We start from the raw sequence: 17,552 nt of genomic DNA on the forward strand, positions 1-17,552 counted from the left end.
AGTACTTAGAGCAAATCGGGTTGGACACAGTCCCTGTCCCACATGGGGCTCAAATTCTTAATCCCCATTTTACAAATGAGGGAACTGAGCCACAGAGAAGTGAGGTGACCTGCCCAAGGTCACAAAGCAGACAAGTGGTGGGGTCGGGATTAAAGCTCAGGTCCTTCTAACTCCCAGGGGAGCTTCTGCAGTCTTTGTTGCCTGCATTGGTCACTTATTTTTTTAGGATTCCTCCTGGATCTGTCCACCTATGGAATACCTTCTCCAACACACAGATCCAGGACTAGAATCGACTCTACAGAGCAATGGTCTTGCCATCTGAGCAAAATAAAATCCCTAATGATAAAAATCCAACATATTCAGACCCATTTTACATTTTAACTACATTTTCAGTATCATTCTTGAATCTAGAAAAAGTGCTTAATTGATTAAAAGTATCAATTAACAATGTGTTAGTTTTTCAACTAAGATTTTGGTTACTACAAAGAAGGAATTTGGTTATTACAAAAAAATTCTAGAAACTAAATCAAAACATGACTCACTGAATAACAAACCTTCTTTGAGGAAGATAAAAAGCTTCCTACTTTCAAAATAGTAAAATCTTTAGCATAGTATTTATGATACTGTAAAGTGCCTTAAATAAAATAGATTACTCCAAGGACTCAGTGTATAAAAAGATCAGAACCCATAGAGAAATGAGCAAGAAAGTTTCCAAGTTTTCTCACTGAAAGGACTTCTTGGATCTTATGACCTGGGTATCTTAATCAATTTTCCAATAGGGTTTCAGAGGATAAGAATTTGGCCCCTGCAGATTAACTGCCCCACAAGAAGAGTTGCTAATAGTTGCCCAATTAATCACCAGTAGGTCGGTGAACTATAGATTTATACCCTTTCCCAGCTGAGTCCCTATTCAGAGAACTTAAACCAGATATATGTTTAAAGAGTTGTCTTAATCAGTGTTGGGTCACAATGACCTGAGTCTCATTAGAGCTCAGAATTGAAAGTTCAAAACACGTCTTTAAATTCTTGTAATATTTTCCCAACTTTAGCCAATCACCCTGACACTCCATCATGAATTATGTTGAAAACAATGTAGGCCAGAGTAGAATGATAAAACCTAATGAAGTCCGCCATTCACCTCCACCCTAACCCCCTCCCCCTGCCATCCTCCCCTTCCAAAAGTTTGACCTCCAGGTTTAAGCTCTGAAAAACACATCTTTGGGAGATGATCCTGGCAGCGGTGGCATGCTGTGTATTTCAGCTGAGGGCTTTACTCCATTCCAGACAGGAGAAAAGGTTTTACTCAAAAATCAGCATTTAAATAAGGGGATGGGATTATGGCCCCAAAATACCTGCTACCTCCCTGGCACACAATATTCATGCCTGTCTGTCTCCTAAAGTGTACAATAGTTTTACTACTTCTCTCATTTAGATGACAACTGTCTAAGAGTATTACCCCCTGAAGCCCTACTGAGTGCAGAATATTGTACTAAGTGCCTTTTTTTAAAAATGGTACTTGTTAGGTACTTAATATGTGCCAAGCACCATACTAAGCACTGGGATAGATATAAGATAATTAGGTGGGACACAGTCCCTGTCCCACTTGGGGCTCAGAGTCCAAGCAGAAGGAAATAGGATTTAAACCCCATTTTACAGATGAGATAACTGAGGCACAGAGAAGTTAAGTGACTTGCCCAAGGATGCACAGCACAGAAGTGTTGGAGCTAGCATTAGAACTCAGGTCCTCTGGCTCCCAAGCAGTGACATTTTCCACTATGCCACGCTGCTTTCCTTGAGAGAAAGTTCAAAGAGCTTATAGAGGTAATTTGAGGGCAGGAACAATATATTGTTTCTACATCCCTATTTCAATGGTCTGCATACAGGAAATGCTTCATATTTCTAATGATAATGTTCAAGAAAAGATGAGCATATCACTCGTGATTTTAGATTGCATAAATCTGTTGATTTTAAGACACTTTGAACATTGATTCAGTAACAGGATAAAAGGGAATTCATTTTTCTGATTCATATATATATTTTTAAAAATAAATTTGAGAAAGAATTTGAGTTTAATCTGAAAAGTAAAGCTCCCATAGAATTTTAGAGAAGCTGGCAGTTAGCTAACTGGTTAAAATCAGCATTGCCTTTAGGCCAACATTCAGAGACATCCCCTGTGGTACTCTCCCAAGCATTTTGTACAGCACTGTGTGTATAGTAAGCACTCAATAAATACCATTGACGACATCCTAAAAACAAAGAGTTTTAGGAAAATATAGAAAGAACATGGCCTATTTCACAGATAATACAACCTTGAGAATAGTATCAAACGGTGAGATTTACTGAGCAGTTACTCCAAGCAGAGCACTGTACTAAGTGCTTGAGAGAATGCAATACAAAAGGTTTTCCACATAATCACTTTTTAAGACTTAATCATCAAGAAGTAGAGTATTTCTTCCTAATCTCTTCTACCTGGCCTACCATCCCTACTAATTACTACCTACAACTAGCAAATGATTCTACCAATCATTGCGTCTTGCCTTCTCAGTATGTGCCACATGCCATGTCTGTAATTTTAGGAAAAACATCAAAGTTCATATGAAAATTAATTCAGAATTTTTTTAATGATCTAAACTTCTCATATCACTTCCTCACCCTAAAACAGTGGCATTTTCAGCTATTTGATTTCATTAACTGTTACATGGAAAGGTTAAAAGGCAGAAGTTTGAAATCAACTCAGAAGATGACTTTCTGGGAGATTTCTCAATCGATCAGTGATATTTACTGTGTGCCAAGCACTGTCCTAAGCACTTGAGTTGATAGATACAATCCCTGCTCATAAGGAGTTTACGGTCTACAGGGGAGCTTGAGCTCCCAGTTTGGTCAGTGTTCTTCTGATTGACAGCCACTGCCAGAAAGTGCTGATAATTTCCTACTATTGATTAAGAGCTTAGTATGGTGCTCTGCACATAGTAAGCACTCAATAAATATCCCTGCTCTGCCACTTGTCAGCTGTGTGACTGTGGGCAAGTCACTTAACTTCTCTGGGCCTCAGTTACCTCATCTGTCAAATGGGGATGAAGACTGTGAGCCTCACGTGGGACAACCTGATGACCCTGTATCTACCCCAGTGCTTAGAAGAGTGCTCTGCACATAGCAGTGCTTAACAAATACCAACATTATTATTATTATTATTAATCAATACTATTGAATAAATGAATGAATGATTACAAAAGATTTGTTAAGGATTTGCTATTTACATTTGTTCAGTCCTGCTGAACTCAAGTGAAAATCCTCCAAAGAGTAACCAACATTTTTCTTCTGATGATAATTTATCTTCCCAAAGGTGCCATGTTTACAGTTTCCTGGCATTTTGCCTGTCAGCAGTAGACAGGCACTTTTTATAGTCAGGGGGAGGTGGGTCCTGTTGTTGTTTGCGCCAAGGAGTGGGGGAAGAAGGTGCTGAACCCCCCCGCACCCCACAGTCTGGCAGGGGAGGAGAGTGAAAGATAGGGAATAGCCCATTGTATCTTGTGGGGGAAGGTAGTGGAGGGGGGCAAGCCAGAAATCAAGCTACCATTTTGTTATGCTCCGCAAACCTCCCCGCTAGCCAGCAGCAAAGGAAGGACAGAGGCCTAGCTATGATCACCTGCCCAAAAAGCCAAGGTGGCATGCCAAGGAAGTAACTTTACCCAATAGTCTCAAACCAAGGGTTTCTACTACTGCGAATCTGTAACACAGGGTCTGTTTTAATTTCTTTGTAAATAATAATAATGACGCTAATAGCCGCAGTGGTGGTATTTGTTAAGCATTTTCTCTGTGCCAAGAACTGTGGTAAGAACTGTGGGATAAATACAAAATAATCAGATCGGACAGTCCCCGTTTCACTTGGGTCTCAAACTAGAGGGAAAGAGAACCTGCATTTAATCCCCATTTTATATCTGAGGAAACTGAGGCACAGAGAAGTTAAGTTATTGGCTCAAGGTTTAAAAGAACAGGCAAGTGGTGGAACCAGAATTAGGGAGCAGCGTGGCTTCATAGGGTGGTCTAGTGGGTAGAGCACGGGCCTCAGAGTCAGAAACACCAGAGCTCTGATTTTGGTCTACCATGTGATTTGGGACAAGTCACTTATCTGTGACTCAGTTACCTCATCAGTAAAATGGGGATTAAGATGGTGAACCCCATGTGGGATATGGACTGTGTCAATCAGTCAATCCAATTTATTGAGCACTTACTGCATGCAGAGCACTGTTTTAAGCACTTGGGAGAATACAATATAACAGAGTTGGTAGACATTCCCTGACCACAGTGAGAGTGAGCTCACAGTCTAGAGGTGTAAAAGATATTAATAGAAATGAATAAATTACAGATATATACACTAAATGTTATGGGACTGAGGGAGGGGTGAATAAAGGGAGTAAATCAGAATGATGCAGAAGTGAGAGGGAAAAAAAGAAATGAGGGCTTAGTCAGGGAAGGCTTCTTGGAGGAGATGTGCCTTCAATGGGGCTTTGAAAGCGGGGAGAGTAATTGTCTGTCAGATATTAAGAGAGAGGAGGTTCCAGGCCAGAGGCAGGCTGTGGGCGAGAGGTTGGCAGCAAGATTGGGATATAGTGAGTAGGCTGGCATTAGTGGAGTGAGTTGTGTGGGCTGGGCTGAAGTATGAGCAGCGATGGAAGGTGATTGTTTGCTTTCATTTCTATCTACCAAGGGCTCCGTACTATTCCCGGCATATGGTAGGGGCTTAAAAAATACCATAAAAATTAGAACCCTCGTCTCCTGACTCCAGGTTGTATGCTCTTTTCACTAAGCCATGCTGCTTCCCTTTATATTGAATCCATATACCGGCCAAAATTCTCAACCACTCCATCCCAGAAGATTACTGTTATTTAACCCAAACAACTGATGTTATTTTACTATGTTTTTTTGTTAACGATTTTCTTGCCTAGCGAGACTTTAATTAAGGGAAGACGATCACTCTTCCCTTACAAGAGAAAATCCAGTAACTCAGAAATGAAAAATCCATATGCTTTGGACTTTCTTTCTAATTAAATAAAACGGTCTTCACCACTCAAAGGAAATGGTGGTGCAGAAACCAGGAGAGGGAGACATTTACTGTACAGAACACCAGAGAACTATCATCAAAATAGATTCCCTCTGTTTCCCACCGTGAATTCTCATCGTCTGGTTCTGTGCACGGCTTATGCTTACAGCACCTTTTCACAAAAGGAGAATTGTTCTTTTCTGGCTGTTTCTGTTTTGTTTTTTGTCCCTCCCAAAAAGGGATCCTGGACTTTTACACTGCAGGGCCTAAGCCTGGCTCTTGTAACCAAGAGCAATGGGGGTAAATTTAATCAAAAATGTCGATGCTGGAGTCAACATCTGGTAGCCTCTGAATAGCGGTCGGTGGCAGGGACAAGACAGACCAATCAATCATATTTATTGAGTGCTTGTCACGTCCAGAGCACTGTACTAGGTGCTTGGGAGAGTTCAATACAACAGAGTTGGTAGTAATGCGACTGCTAGTAATAATACCATTTATGAAGTGCTTACTGTGTGCAGATCATTAAACATTGGGAAAGAATACACTGGTGGGAATTAGACTATTTCTGTATTTTAAAATCTCCTCAATCAATCAATTGTATTTATTGAGTGCTTATTGTGTGCAGGGCACTGTACTAGGTGCTTGGGAGAGTACAACACAACAATATATCGGATGCATTCCCTATCCACATGGAGCTCTCAATTATTTTTGCCTAAGTGTTTGCTTTCCTGACGCTGATAACTTATGGAGTCACTATTTAGTATTTCTCACCCTCTCAGTTTACAGAGATTTCGAAAGGTCTGGAATTCAACAGTATTCTGCCAACTGATCTCTCCCCCAGGGCACGAAGATTTTCCCTGGAGGAAGAAGAGCAGACTGTATTTCACAGCCTCCAGAATTTAGCAAGCACGAAAAAGAAGGGTAGGGAGGACTACACTTTTTTTTCTTTTCTGAATTTAAAGTTAATGGGATGTTCACAATGAGGCCAATTTCTCCTTGGGGAGGTTCTATTAATGCTAGAGAAAGAGAAGCAGCATGGACTAGTAGAAAGAACACGGGCCTGGGTATCAGAGGATCTAGGTTCTAATTCTGGCTCCATCACATCCCTGCTGTGTGACCTTGGGCAAGTCATTTCAGTTCTCTGTGCCTCAGTTCCCTCATCTGCAAAATGGGAATTCAATACTTATTCTCCCTCCCGCTTAGACTGTGAGTCCCTTTCAGGACCCAATGATCTTGCATCTACCCAAATGCTTAGTACAGTGCTTGGCACATAGTAAGCACATAAATACCACAGTTAATGAACATCCTAGAGGGCACAAATCACACTGTCCTTCTTGCTCTTGACAATCTGTGAATACCGATCTGGGTGGACCCAATGTGGTCATTATTTTGTACCTGCAACCTTTTAGGAAAGTATTTTTATTTTTGGATAAATTACAAAATTTGGGTGGGAACCCTTTGCTGAGGTTTCTCTGGCACATATCAAGAAAAGAAACTTTTCAGAATTTCAGAGAGAAGAGAGATGCTCCATTTTTCATCTCCATTATATGGCTGGTAAAGTCACAATACTGGCTCTGTTCTGAGGTCTGCCTAAAATACAACTTAATGAGCAAATGTGCAAAATCATTGGTCATTTGAAAAATAAAAAAAACTCAAATCCACTTCTTTCTTTAAAGCTCTAAAAGATGCAGCTTTGCTATACATCAAATAAAATGGAAATTTCAACTCATTCTCCTTGTTTTCATTTATGGAGGCTAGCTGAATTCTTTGTTTGAGATTATACTAGGTACCTTTTTGTTACCTGTAAGATCACCTCCCTAGGCAAGAGACCGGTAATTATCAGTTTTCTTTTCTGATCTGCTCAAGTGCTTCTTTTTTTTTCTTATGTACAAAATGCTGGGGGCGACTGGGAGGCAAGAATTGTTTTCTTTTCTAAACAGGACAGTATTCCTTCTTGTGGTTATCATTCAGATCCCTTCTGCTACTTTAGAAAAAAAGTAACAAGGCACGTGATAATAAGGTTGTTAAAACAAGGAGTTCCTTCTGTAACCATTCTTTCAAGGAATAGGAAAGTTCTCCAGAGCCTGGAGTTCTGACTTCCTGTGGATTGCTAAAATTCCCGGCAGACTTCTTTGATCATAATCCTTCATGGAAGATTTTTTCCACAATCATTTATTGATATTTGAGTGCTTCCTTTGTGCAGAGCACTGAATAGCAGCGTGGTTAAGTGGAAAGAGCCCGGACTTGGGTGTCAGAGGTTGTTGGTTCTAATCCCAGCTCTGCCACTTATCAGCTGTGTGACTTTGGGCAAATCACTTCACTTCTCTGTGCCTCAGTTACCTCATCTGTAAAATGGAGATTAAGACTGTGAGCCCCACGTGGGCCAACCTGATTACCTTGTATCTACCCCAGTGCATAGAACAGTGCTTGGTACATAGTAAGCACTACTTAACAAATAGCATCATTATTATTATTATCAAGCACTTGGGAGAGTACAACAGAGTTGGTAGACACATTTCCTGCCCCCAACGAGTTTACAGTCTCTCCGCTACACTCAGTTCTGCTATAACACGGGTTTCTTCATAACATGATTTGGCTAGAACACAATGGGAGAATGGAGGACTATTCTTCCAACAATATGAATCTGCTCTGGTATTATATGAGCCAGAAGTTGGTGCAAGAAATGGTTGTACACACGCATGTTATGTTTGTAAAATTGAGGTGCTGACTTGCTTCTCAGCCTTTCTGTACCATACGGTAGTCGAGAGCATTCTGGGTTTCTTTATAATTTTGCAGTGACACAACCAGGGAAGTCAAGGATACAAAGCATTCTGCTAGAGATGGGCATAATAATACTTGCGCTTGCATCACAAAATGTCAGTTTTGGTGGAATCTTAGTTCCATCAATTCCCTAACCTATTAATTTCCATTGAATCAGTGGTTATTATAATGTGATTCTTTTTCATAGCACAAGGTTCAAGAGCACAACCCCAGTGTTAGAGGTCATGGGTTCGAATCCCGGCTCTGCCACTTCTCAGCTGCGCGAGTGTGGGCAAGTCACTTCACTTTTCGGTGCCTCAGTTACCTCATCTGTAAAATGGGGATTAACTGTGAGCCTCACATGGGACAACCTGATTACCCTGTATCTACCCCAGCACTTAGAACAGTGCTCTGCACATAGCAAGCGCTTAACAAATGCCAACATTATTATTATTATTATTGTTAGAGAGAAACTTTCGGGATTTGTAGCATCATCAGGGCCTTGGTGTTCTTAGAGCTTCCTAGGAGGCAAAGAAGTAAGAGGACAGGAATGGGCAATAGTGAAAAACCGTAGCAACCCTGAATTCAACAAGACAGGCAAGCAGCTTACTCAGTACACTGTATACAGTATGTAGTAAATGCTTAAATGCGGCAATTATCATTAATATTATTGAACTGCCATAGTACCCTAAAAGATCTCATTGTCTAGATAATAGAATGCCCCCCCTACTCACATCTCCTCCAAAAGGTCTTCCCTGAATAAGCCCTCGTTTCCCCCTAACTACTTTCCCCTAGGCAGCCAGATCTGTACCCCTTAAGCACTTGATCTTCACCCCACTCTCAGCTCCATGACACTAATGTCCATATCCATACACTCTGCCGTTTCTTCTGTTAGCAATTTACCATAATATCTGTCATAATATCCCTTTTAGAACGTAAGCACCTTGTGAACAGTGATTGTGTCTACCAACTCTACTGCACTGTACTTTCCCACACGCTTAGTACAAAGCTCTGCGCACAGAAAGTGCTCAATAAATATCATGGATTGGTTGATGTAGTCAAGAAATATTGTCACTGTACTGATGATAATAATAATAATAATGTTGGCATTTGTTAAGCACTTACTATGTGCAGAGCACTGTTCTAAGCGCTGGGGTAGATACAGGGTAATCAGGTTGTCCCACGTGAGGCTCACAGTTAATCCCCATTTTACAGATGAGGTAACTGAGGCACAGACAAGTGAAGTGACTTGCCCGCAGTCACACAGTTGACAAGTGGCAGAGCCGGGAGTCGAACCCATGACCCCTGACTCTGAAGCCCAGGCTCCTTCCACTGAGCCATGCTGCTTCCCCCTGATGCATCGGGGATCCCAGGACTAGCTTTGAAACAAAACTAGTGGTTGGCATGTGGCTCTGAAACTTGCAGGTTTCTCTTCAACTGACCTTCTCCACTTTGTCCTGTGCAAATTCTAAATGTTCCAACAGAAAAAAAAATGCATTTGCCCCATGCAGTCTTGTTTATTATCAAAAAAACACTGAGGGTGAGCTTTGCACAGCTGAGGCTGAAAATCAGTAGATCTCTACAGTACAAATGAGCAATTATTTGGTTGATTTGCTCCACATAGATAGCCCGACTGAATTATTCAAGCCCGAGAATCAACTTTGGGGCCTGTATTATTTGGTTGGGCTGTCTACTTGAAGTAAATCAACCAGATAATTGCTCAATCTCTACTTCACTCTGGCTGTGCAAACCCAGCCAATAGATGTGAGTTGTCTGACTATATGCTAATAGTGTGACATTTTTAAGAAATTCAAAGCTACTTTGCTTTTCTTGGGACTTAATAACCCTGTTACCTACAAAAGGGTTTAGGTTGGAGTTAGTGTCAAGACGAAACAAAATAAAATGTTCTTCCATCTTAACGGTTCATGTTCTTTCAATTCAGGGAGGGTTCAGAGACGGAAAGAAAACTGCTTTACTGCTGAGCTTTTGTATTCATAAAAAAAAATTACATTTAACTTTTTAACCAGAGTGGGAGGTTGAGGGGGAGAGATAAAACAATCAATCATATTTATTGAGCACTTACTCTGTGCAGAGCACAGTACTAAGTGCCTGGGAGGGTATAATATAACAACAAAGCAGAGTTGGTAAACACATTTGCTGCCCACAGCGAGCTCTATCTGGTAAATTCAGAGCTGGGAAACTATCAGAAATGACTGCTTCTGTTAATTTTCTCTCGATCAGAGAGAGATACAAATCTTCCTGCTTAATCCCTCTCAATTACTCACTTAGTCTTTCCCTTTACTGGTCTGGTCACCGCCACTGTTCAACAGTTCAACATCTGATGCAAAGCCAAGGCAGGTAAACCCATATTTCAGTCCTCTCCACCTGGAGATAATGTTAAAATTTAAAATTCACTCAGTAAACACTACCAAACAGCAAATATTCACTACCGTGAGTGGGGTTATGATTTCTGAGAGATTTTCAGGGCACCTACATCTCTATTCATTTTGAGGTGATCGCCTGCTTGGGCGGAATTTGCACATTTGAAATAGAGATCAAGAAGAGGTTGAAGGTGAATGGAGGGTGACATCCACCTAGCAGTGCTGTTACAGACTTACTTGTAACCTCATTTCCTCCAGGTTTCTTGAGTTGTCTGTTCCCATCCCTTTGGAAATATGGGGCCTCATGTTCCATCATCCAAAGCTGAAACTTTTATGAACGCATGTTTTCACTCTGAACTAGACAAAGATCATGTTTAGTGTGTTTTCCCAGGGATTCTTGATTCTTGCTTACAAAACTTTTACGGTTGGGGGTGGAGGGGGGGATGAGAAAAAAAGACTTTTCAGAACAGCTGCAACTCAAGCTTTTGTCGAGGTTGATGAGTAGCATGGTAGCCTAGTGGAAAGAGGGTGGGCCTGGGTTCTAATCCTGCCTCTATCAGTTGCCTGCTGTGTGACCTTGAGCAAGTCACTTAACTATTCTGTGCCTCAGCTTCCTCATTTGCAGGGATAAGATACCTGTTCTCCCTCCTCTTTAGACTGTGTGTTCGATGTGGGACAGGGGTTGTGTCTGATCTTCTTATTCCCCAGTGTTTAGTACAGTGCTTGGCACATAGTGTTAGTCCCCCCCAGGCCGTAAGCTCCCTCTAGACCGTAAGCCCGTCACAGGGCAGGGACTGTCTCTGTCTGTTACCGATTTGTACATTCCAAGCGCTTAGTACAGTGCTCTGCACATAGTAAGCGCTCAATAAATACTATTGAATGAATGAGTGAATTATGGGCAGGGAATGTGTCTGCTGATTCCGTTGTATGGTACTCTCCCAAGTACTTAGTACAGTGCTCTGCACATACTAAGTGCTCAGTAAATAACACTGATTGACAAATCAACAAATACAAAATTTTTTGAATTGGATTCAAATTATAGAAGTGAAAGGAACCAGCTGCCTGCTTCGAGTGATGTGAATGATTAAACTATTCAGGGAAGTTGCCTCTTAATTCTTGATACAGAGATGGAGTCTCAACTGCCTCTACCAGGGTTTAACCACCCTGACAGTAAGCAGCCCGCCTTGACTATTGCAACAGCCTCTTATCTCTCCTCTCTCCATTCCACACTTTAGTGCTGGCAGGATCATATTTCTGAAAAACCATTCAGTCTATATCACCCCACTCCTCAAAAACCTTCAAGGGTTGCCCATTCACCTCCATAACCAACAAAAACTCATCGATATCAGTTTTAAAACACTCAGTCAGCTCTCGCCCTCCTACCTTACATCACTGATCTAATCCACCACTCCACTCTTCTGGCCCCAAAATGTTTTCTGTCCCTTGATCTCATTTATCCCAAGACTAACTCCTTACCTACATCCTCCTCAGACCTGAAATTCTCTCCCCTTTCACATATTACAGACCACCATTCTCCTCACCTTCAAAATCCCTCTAAAATGACATCTCCTCCAAAAGGCCTTCCCCCATTAAGCCATCATTTCCCCATCCTCTCTCTTCCTGCATCAGTATGCACTTGGCCATATACCCCTTAACCACTTTGATATTTACCCCAGTTCCATGGCACTTATGCAAATAATCTTATAATAACTAATAAGGCGAGACACACAGTCTCAATCCCAAATGGGGCTCACCATCTAAATTGGAGAGATAAGGGGACTGGATCCCCATTTTACAGATGGAGAAACTGAGGCAGGGAGCAATGACTTGCCCCAGGTCACACAACAGGCAAGTGACAGAGACAGGATTAGAACCCAGGATCCTCTGACTCCCAGGCCCCTGCTATTTCCACTAGTTCATCCTGCTTCTTCTCTTCTATTTCCCCTGTATGTAATATATTTTAATATCTTTCTCCCCTTTTACTGTGGGCAAGAATCTGGTCTGCCACTCTATTACACTGTGCTTTCCCAAGAGCTCAGTAGAATGCTCTGCTCACAGTAAGCCCTCAATAAATACTACTCATTGATTGATTAATCTACAAGACAGAGAGCACAGCTACTTAATCCTGATTCCAGAGTTGGAAAAACCAAGTTTTGCTATTTCACTGTGAGATTTGGAGTTTGGCTAAGCCACTTGGAATCACTGGGTTTGCACTCTGAAAATCTCCAGAGCTTCGATCCATCAGTCTTATTTATTAAACACTTGTTGATGCAGAGCACTGTAGTAAGCACTTGGGAGAGTACAATATAACTGTGCTGATAGACACATTCCCAGTCCACAAGAAACTTACAGTCTAGAGGACTCCTCTGAACCACCAAGTGGCTCATTCTCCAGTTTTTCCACATGGAAATGTCCTACACTCTGAATCTTTTACTTGCCCCCAAGCCCAAACATGTTAATCAGAGGGAAACTAAATAAATTACATTATGGAATTAAAATCCTCCCTGTCTACCCCTCAACTGCCCCTGATTTTTGAACCCACGCTTACCTCCCCTGCAGACCTGTTTTCATCCTTAATCCCAATTATTTAAATCTGAACGTCTAGACTGTGAAGCAGAAGGAACTCAACTGATATTAACCCTGCATGACTTCCAGCTTCATGCCCTATTTTCCCCTATTTCTCATTTTGGCCATGAACTAAAGTATTCTTCTTTTTAAACACACTGGGTGTCATTAGCACATTAGATTAGGTGTGCACATATCAAAGCAAAAATCGTGGGCCTGTCTTCTTATTTAATCAGAGATGATAGGGGTGGAAAGGATTCCCTCTGTGATTAAACCCAATGATCCAAGAGATATTTTCCAACTCAAACTTGTGGGATATCTTGTACAAGAATAGTTTGTGCTATTCCCACTTCAAACAGCTAAGCTCCAGTGGTAAATTTATTTTGCTTATTCTAGTTCATTTTGGAAATTAGATCTGATGTTAAATTATCGCCTTGGGACCTAAATTCGAATCTCCACCAGTATTTCAAGGTCTCTGGCATCAAGGAACTAATTTTTCCAAAGGCAAGAAAACAGAAATTATGTTCCTAATTGTTCTAATTCTTCATTTTTAAAAACACAAAGAAAGAGAGAGCAATTATGTAGTTCTTTAACCATTCCACTGAGTCAAAATTAGATGTAAACTCATGCTAGTTACAGGATTCACTCCGGTTTATATCAGGATTTTTGGAAAATTCTGTCAAGAGGGAAAGGACCCCTGGGAAAGGTCAAGGTTGAGAAAGAGAATTAAGGAATAGGGATTCAGATAGGATAAGGAGGGTCATTCATTCATTCATTCAATAGTATTTATTGAGTGCTTACTATGTGCAGAGCACTGTACTAAGCACTTGGGATGAACAGGTCGGCAACAGATAGAGACAGTCCCTTCCGTCTGACGGGCTTACAGTCTAATCGGGGGAGACGGACAGACAAGAACAATGGCAATAAACAGAGTCGAGGGGAAGAACATCTCGTAAAAACAATGGCAACTAAATAGAATCAAGGCGATGTACAATTCATTAACAAAATAAATAGGGTAACGAAAATATATACAGTTGAGCGGACGAGTACAGTGCTGTGGGGATGGGGAGGGAGAGGTGGAGGAGCAGAGGGAAAAGGGGAAAAAGAGGGTCTAGCTGTGGAGAGGTAAAGGGGGGGTGGCAGAGGGAGAAGAGGAGCTCAGTCTGGGAAGGCCTCTTGGAGGAGGTGAGTTTTAAGTAGGGTTTTGAAGAGGGAAAGAGAATCAGTTTGGCAGAGGTGAGGAGAGAGGGCGTTCCGGGACCGCGGGAGGACGTGACCCGGGGGTCGACGGCGGGATAGGCGAGACCGAGGGACGGTGAGGAGGTGGGCGGCAGAGGAGCGGAGGGTGCGGGGTGGGTGGTAGAAAGAGAGAAGGGAGGAGAGGTAGGAAGGGGCAAGGTGATGGAGAGCCTTGAAGCCTAGAGTGAGGGTCACTAGGTGGGAATTTGTGGAGAGGGTAATTAGGAAAGCAGAAAAAACTGGGGTACTGGGCTACTAAAGCAATCCAGGTTGCCAACAATAGGAGCACGGGCTGGGGAGTCAGAGGTCGTGGGTTCTAATTCCGACTCTGTCACTTGTCTGCTGCGTGACCTTGGGCAAGTCACTTAACTTCTCTGTGCCTCAGTTACCTCATCTGCCAAAACGGGGATTAAAAAGATGGGATCCCTACGTGGGACAACCTGATTACCCTGTATCTACCCCAGCACTTAGAACAGTGCTCTGCACATAGTAAGCGATTAACGAATACCATCATTATTACTAGTATTATAATAACACGTAACGGGACACACTTTTTTGTGCAGACAATGTGGCTAGGACTTTGGGTCCTGCATTGTCCCTCTCAACCCCCCACCCCCACCACACACACACACAATCACACAGATAGGTGAATCTTCCCATCGGGGATATCTTCTCTGGCTATGAAGGATAATTATTTTATGTGTGTGTATGTGTATGTGTGAATATACCCAGGTCTTCTGTCTCCCAAGTCCATGCTCTTTCCACTAGACCACACTGCTTCAGCATAGAAATATAAATATTAACGAATAAATGTCTCTCAAGCCTGTGCTCTTTCTTCCAGGCCATGCTGAAGCAGTCCGAAGAGCTACTCGTACTGCTTCAGCATGGCCTGGAGGAAAGAGGATGGGGTTGGGAGTCAGAGGAACTGTTTTTTGTTGTTGTTGCTGTTGTTTTTTAATAGTATTTGTTAAGCACTTAACTATGTGCAAGGCATTGTACAAAGTATTGGGATAGATACAAGGTAATCAGGTTGGACACAGTCCATGTCCCACATGGAGCTCACAGCCTTAAACCACATTTTATAGATGAGATAACGGAGGTTCAGAGACGTTAAATAGTTTGCCCAAGGTCACACAGCAGACAAGTGACAGAGTCAGGATTAGAACCCAGCCCTTCTGATTCCCAGACCCGTATTCTATCCACTAGACCATGCTGCTTCCCTGGTGGAGCTGCTTATGTGTGTGTGTGTGTATATATAGAGAGAAGCAGCGTGGCTCAGTGGAAAGAGCGCGGGCTTGGGAGTCAGAGGTCATGGGTTCGAATCCCGCTCTGCCACTTGTCAGCTGGGTGACTGTGAGCAAGTCACTTCACTTCTCTGGGCCTCAGTTACCTCATCTGTAAAATGGGGATGAAGACTGGGAGCCTCACGTGGGACAACCTGATTACCCTGTATCTACCCCAGCGCTTAGAACAGTACTCTGCACATAGTAAGCGCTTTACAAATACCAACATTATTATAGATATATATATATATATATATTTACTATGATTAGTAGTAGTAGTAGTAGCATTAATTGACCACTCACTTGGTACAGTGCACTACATTAGGTGCTTGGGAAGTACAAATGTGAAGTGACACATTCGCTGCCCAGAAGGATATTATACATCTACTGTGTGCAAATCACTGTACCCAGAGCCTAGGATAGTAGGATAGAAGTAAATGACACAGTTCCTGCTTACAAAGAGTTTACAATCTAATGGGAGGAAGCAGGCAAACACAAAATGCTTACAAATAATGGGATTAGAGAAACAGATGTAACACTGTTGTGAGGGGAAAGAGACTTACTCAACATGAAACATTGGTGAGAAATAATCAGTGGTATTTACTGAGTCCTTCTTGGATGCAAAGTACTGTGCTAAGCACTTAGGGGAGTACAATAGAATGGGTAGACAAGATCCTTACAAGGAGCTTACAGACTGGATAGGGAGACAGCCATTAAAATGTATTTCAGATGGGCATGTACGTAAGTGTGTGGCGTTGAATATCAAGGTGTTTAATGAGTACAGACCCAAGTGCATAGGCTAAGCAGGTGCTAAATCAATGTGGGGTGGAAAGATTTCTGGACCCACTGAATAAAAAAGGTCATTCGCTAAGCATGAGGTTAACGTGTATTCTATTACTGCATCGAGAACAGGAGATAGCTTTATCTTGTATACGGTTTTTTCAAACCTGGTTGTGAGAAGGATTCTTATACTCTGGAATTTCTCTGAAGAAGAAGAATCTCTAGCACTTTGGAGAAACAAGGATTGTCTCTTCAGAAGAGAATTCCTGCCCCTCACCATGAGATAATTAAAATCCCTAGGCCTTCCATCAAGAGGAAAGCAGCTCGGAAACCTTCCCTGCTTCCTCCTCACTGTTCTTTGTACCAATCCCCTCACTGATCTATTCAGTGGAGGAGCAATGGAGGAGCAGGACAAAAACAAAAAAAATCACATCCTTGTGGTGGTAATGAAGGTTGCGGTGGGAATTCTGCAACTCGGGCATAAGAAGGCTCTATATTTTTAGAAATGTATTGTTCAGCTGTAAAATGTCCTCAGGGCTCAAATTTGGCAAAATCAGATTTCAGCCCAGAAGTCAATTCTTAGTGCAAAATTCCCTCCCGTCACCTCAAACAAGGAAACATAATCATTCCTGTTTCAAATTTGCACCACGTGAGAAGGATCCAAAGGGAATGTTGGGTAGACACACCTCTCTTCCCTCAGAATTCCACCAAAGCCACAAAAGCTTCCCCCTGCTCCCTCCCTAATTCTCAGGGGAGGGCAGTCAGCTTTTTTCTCTGGAAAACAATTTTTTCCCTCATGGCACTTGGGGAATATTGTTATTATCACAAATGAGGAACTGAGAAAGAGCCTATTTAATAATCGGGAGATTAAGGGGGCTAATACTTCAGGAAATTCAAGAAAAAGAGAAAATGAATTCATTTTCCCTTTTCCACTGTACATATATTAAAGATTAATTTCCTTAGTCTTTGCAGATAAAAGAATTTTCTTCTAAAGGCATCATACATAATGCATCACGCAGGTTTGTTCTAATTCTGCTTTGGTATTTGAAATACGTTTGTTTGAATTTTCCTTCTGGGGCCCAAGATCATCTCTGCTGGTTGACAGTGAGCTCTTGAGGTAAGTAGATAACAAAGAGGTGGCTCATCAAAGCCACACTTTATCTGTATACCCAGTTCTTAGGTAGCATGCAAATTGTGTTCTTTCAAAGCCCCCTGACTGCAATGTGGTACTCACCTCTTGTGATGTCCTGTGCCTGGGCAAAAGGCATTTCTTCCAACCCAAAGATAGATGCTGTCAGAATAATGTTCCCTAGCTCTCTTACACTGTTCAAGCCAAAACACTGAGGGAAAACATCCATTTTGGCAGAACTGAATGTACCAAGGTAATTCAACAGATAATTGAGGAAATCCAAGGTTATATTCCCAATGAAAGGAAAACCCTGAAATCTCAAATTCCAGATATCTCAGTGGCCCGAGAAAAAGAAGAGGATCATTATCAATCGA

This window comes from Ornithorhynchus anatinus, chromosome 2 (genome assembly GCF_004115215.2).
Source record: "Ornithorhynchus anatinus isolate Pmale09 chromosome 2, mOrnAna1.pri.v4, whole genome shotgun sequence".
Classification (NCBI taxonomy): domain Eukaryota; kingdom Metazoa; phylum Chordata; class Mammalia; order Monotremata; family Ornithorhynchidae; genus Ornithorhynchus; species Ornithorhynchus anatinus.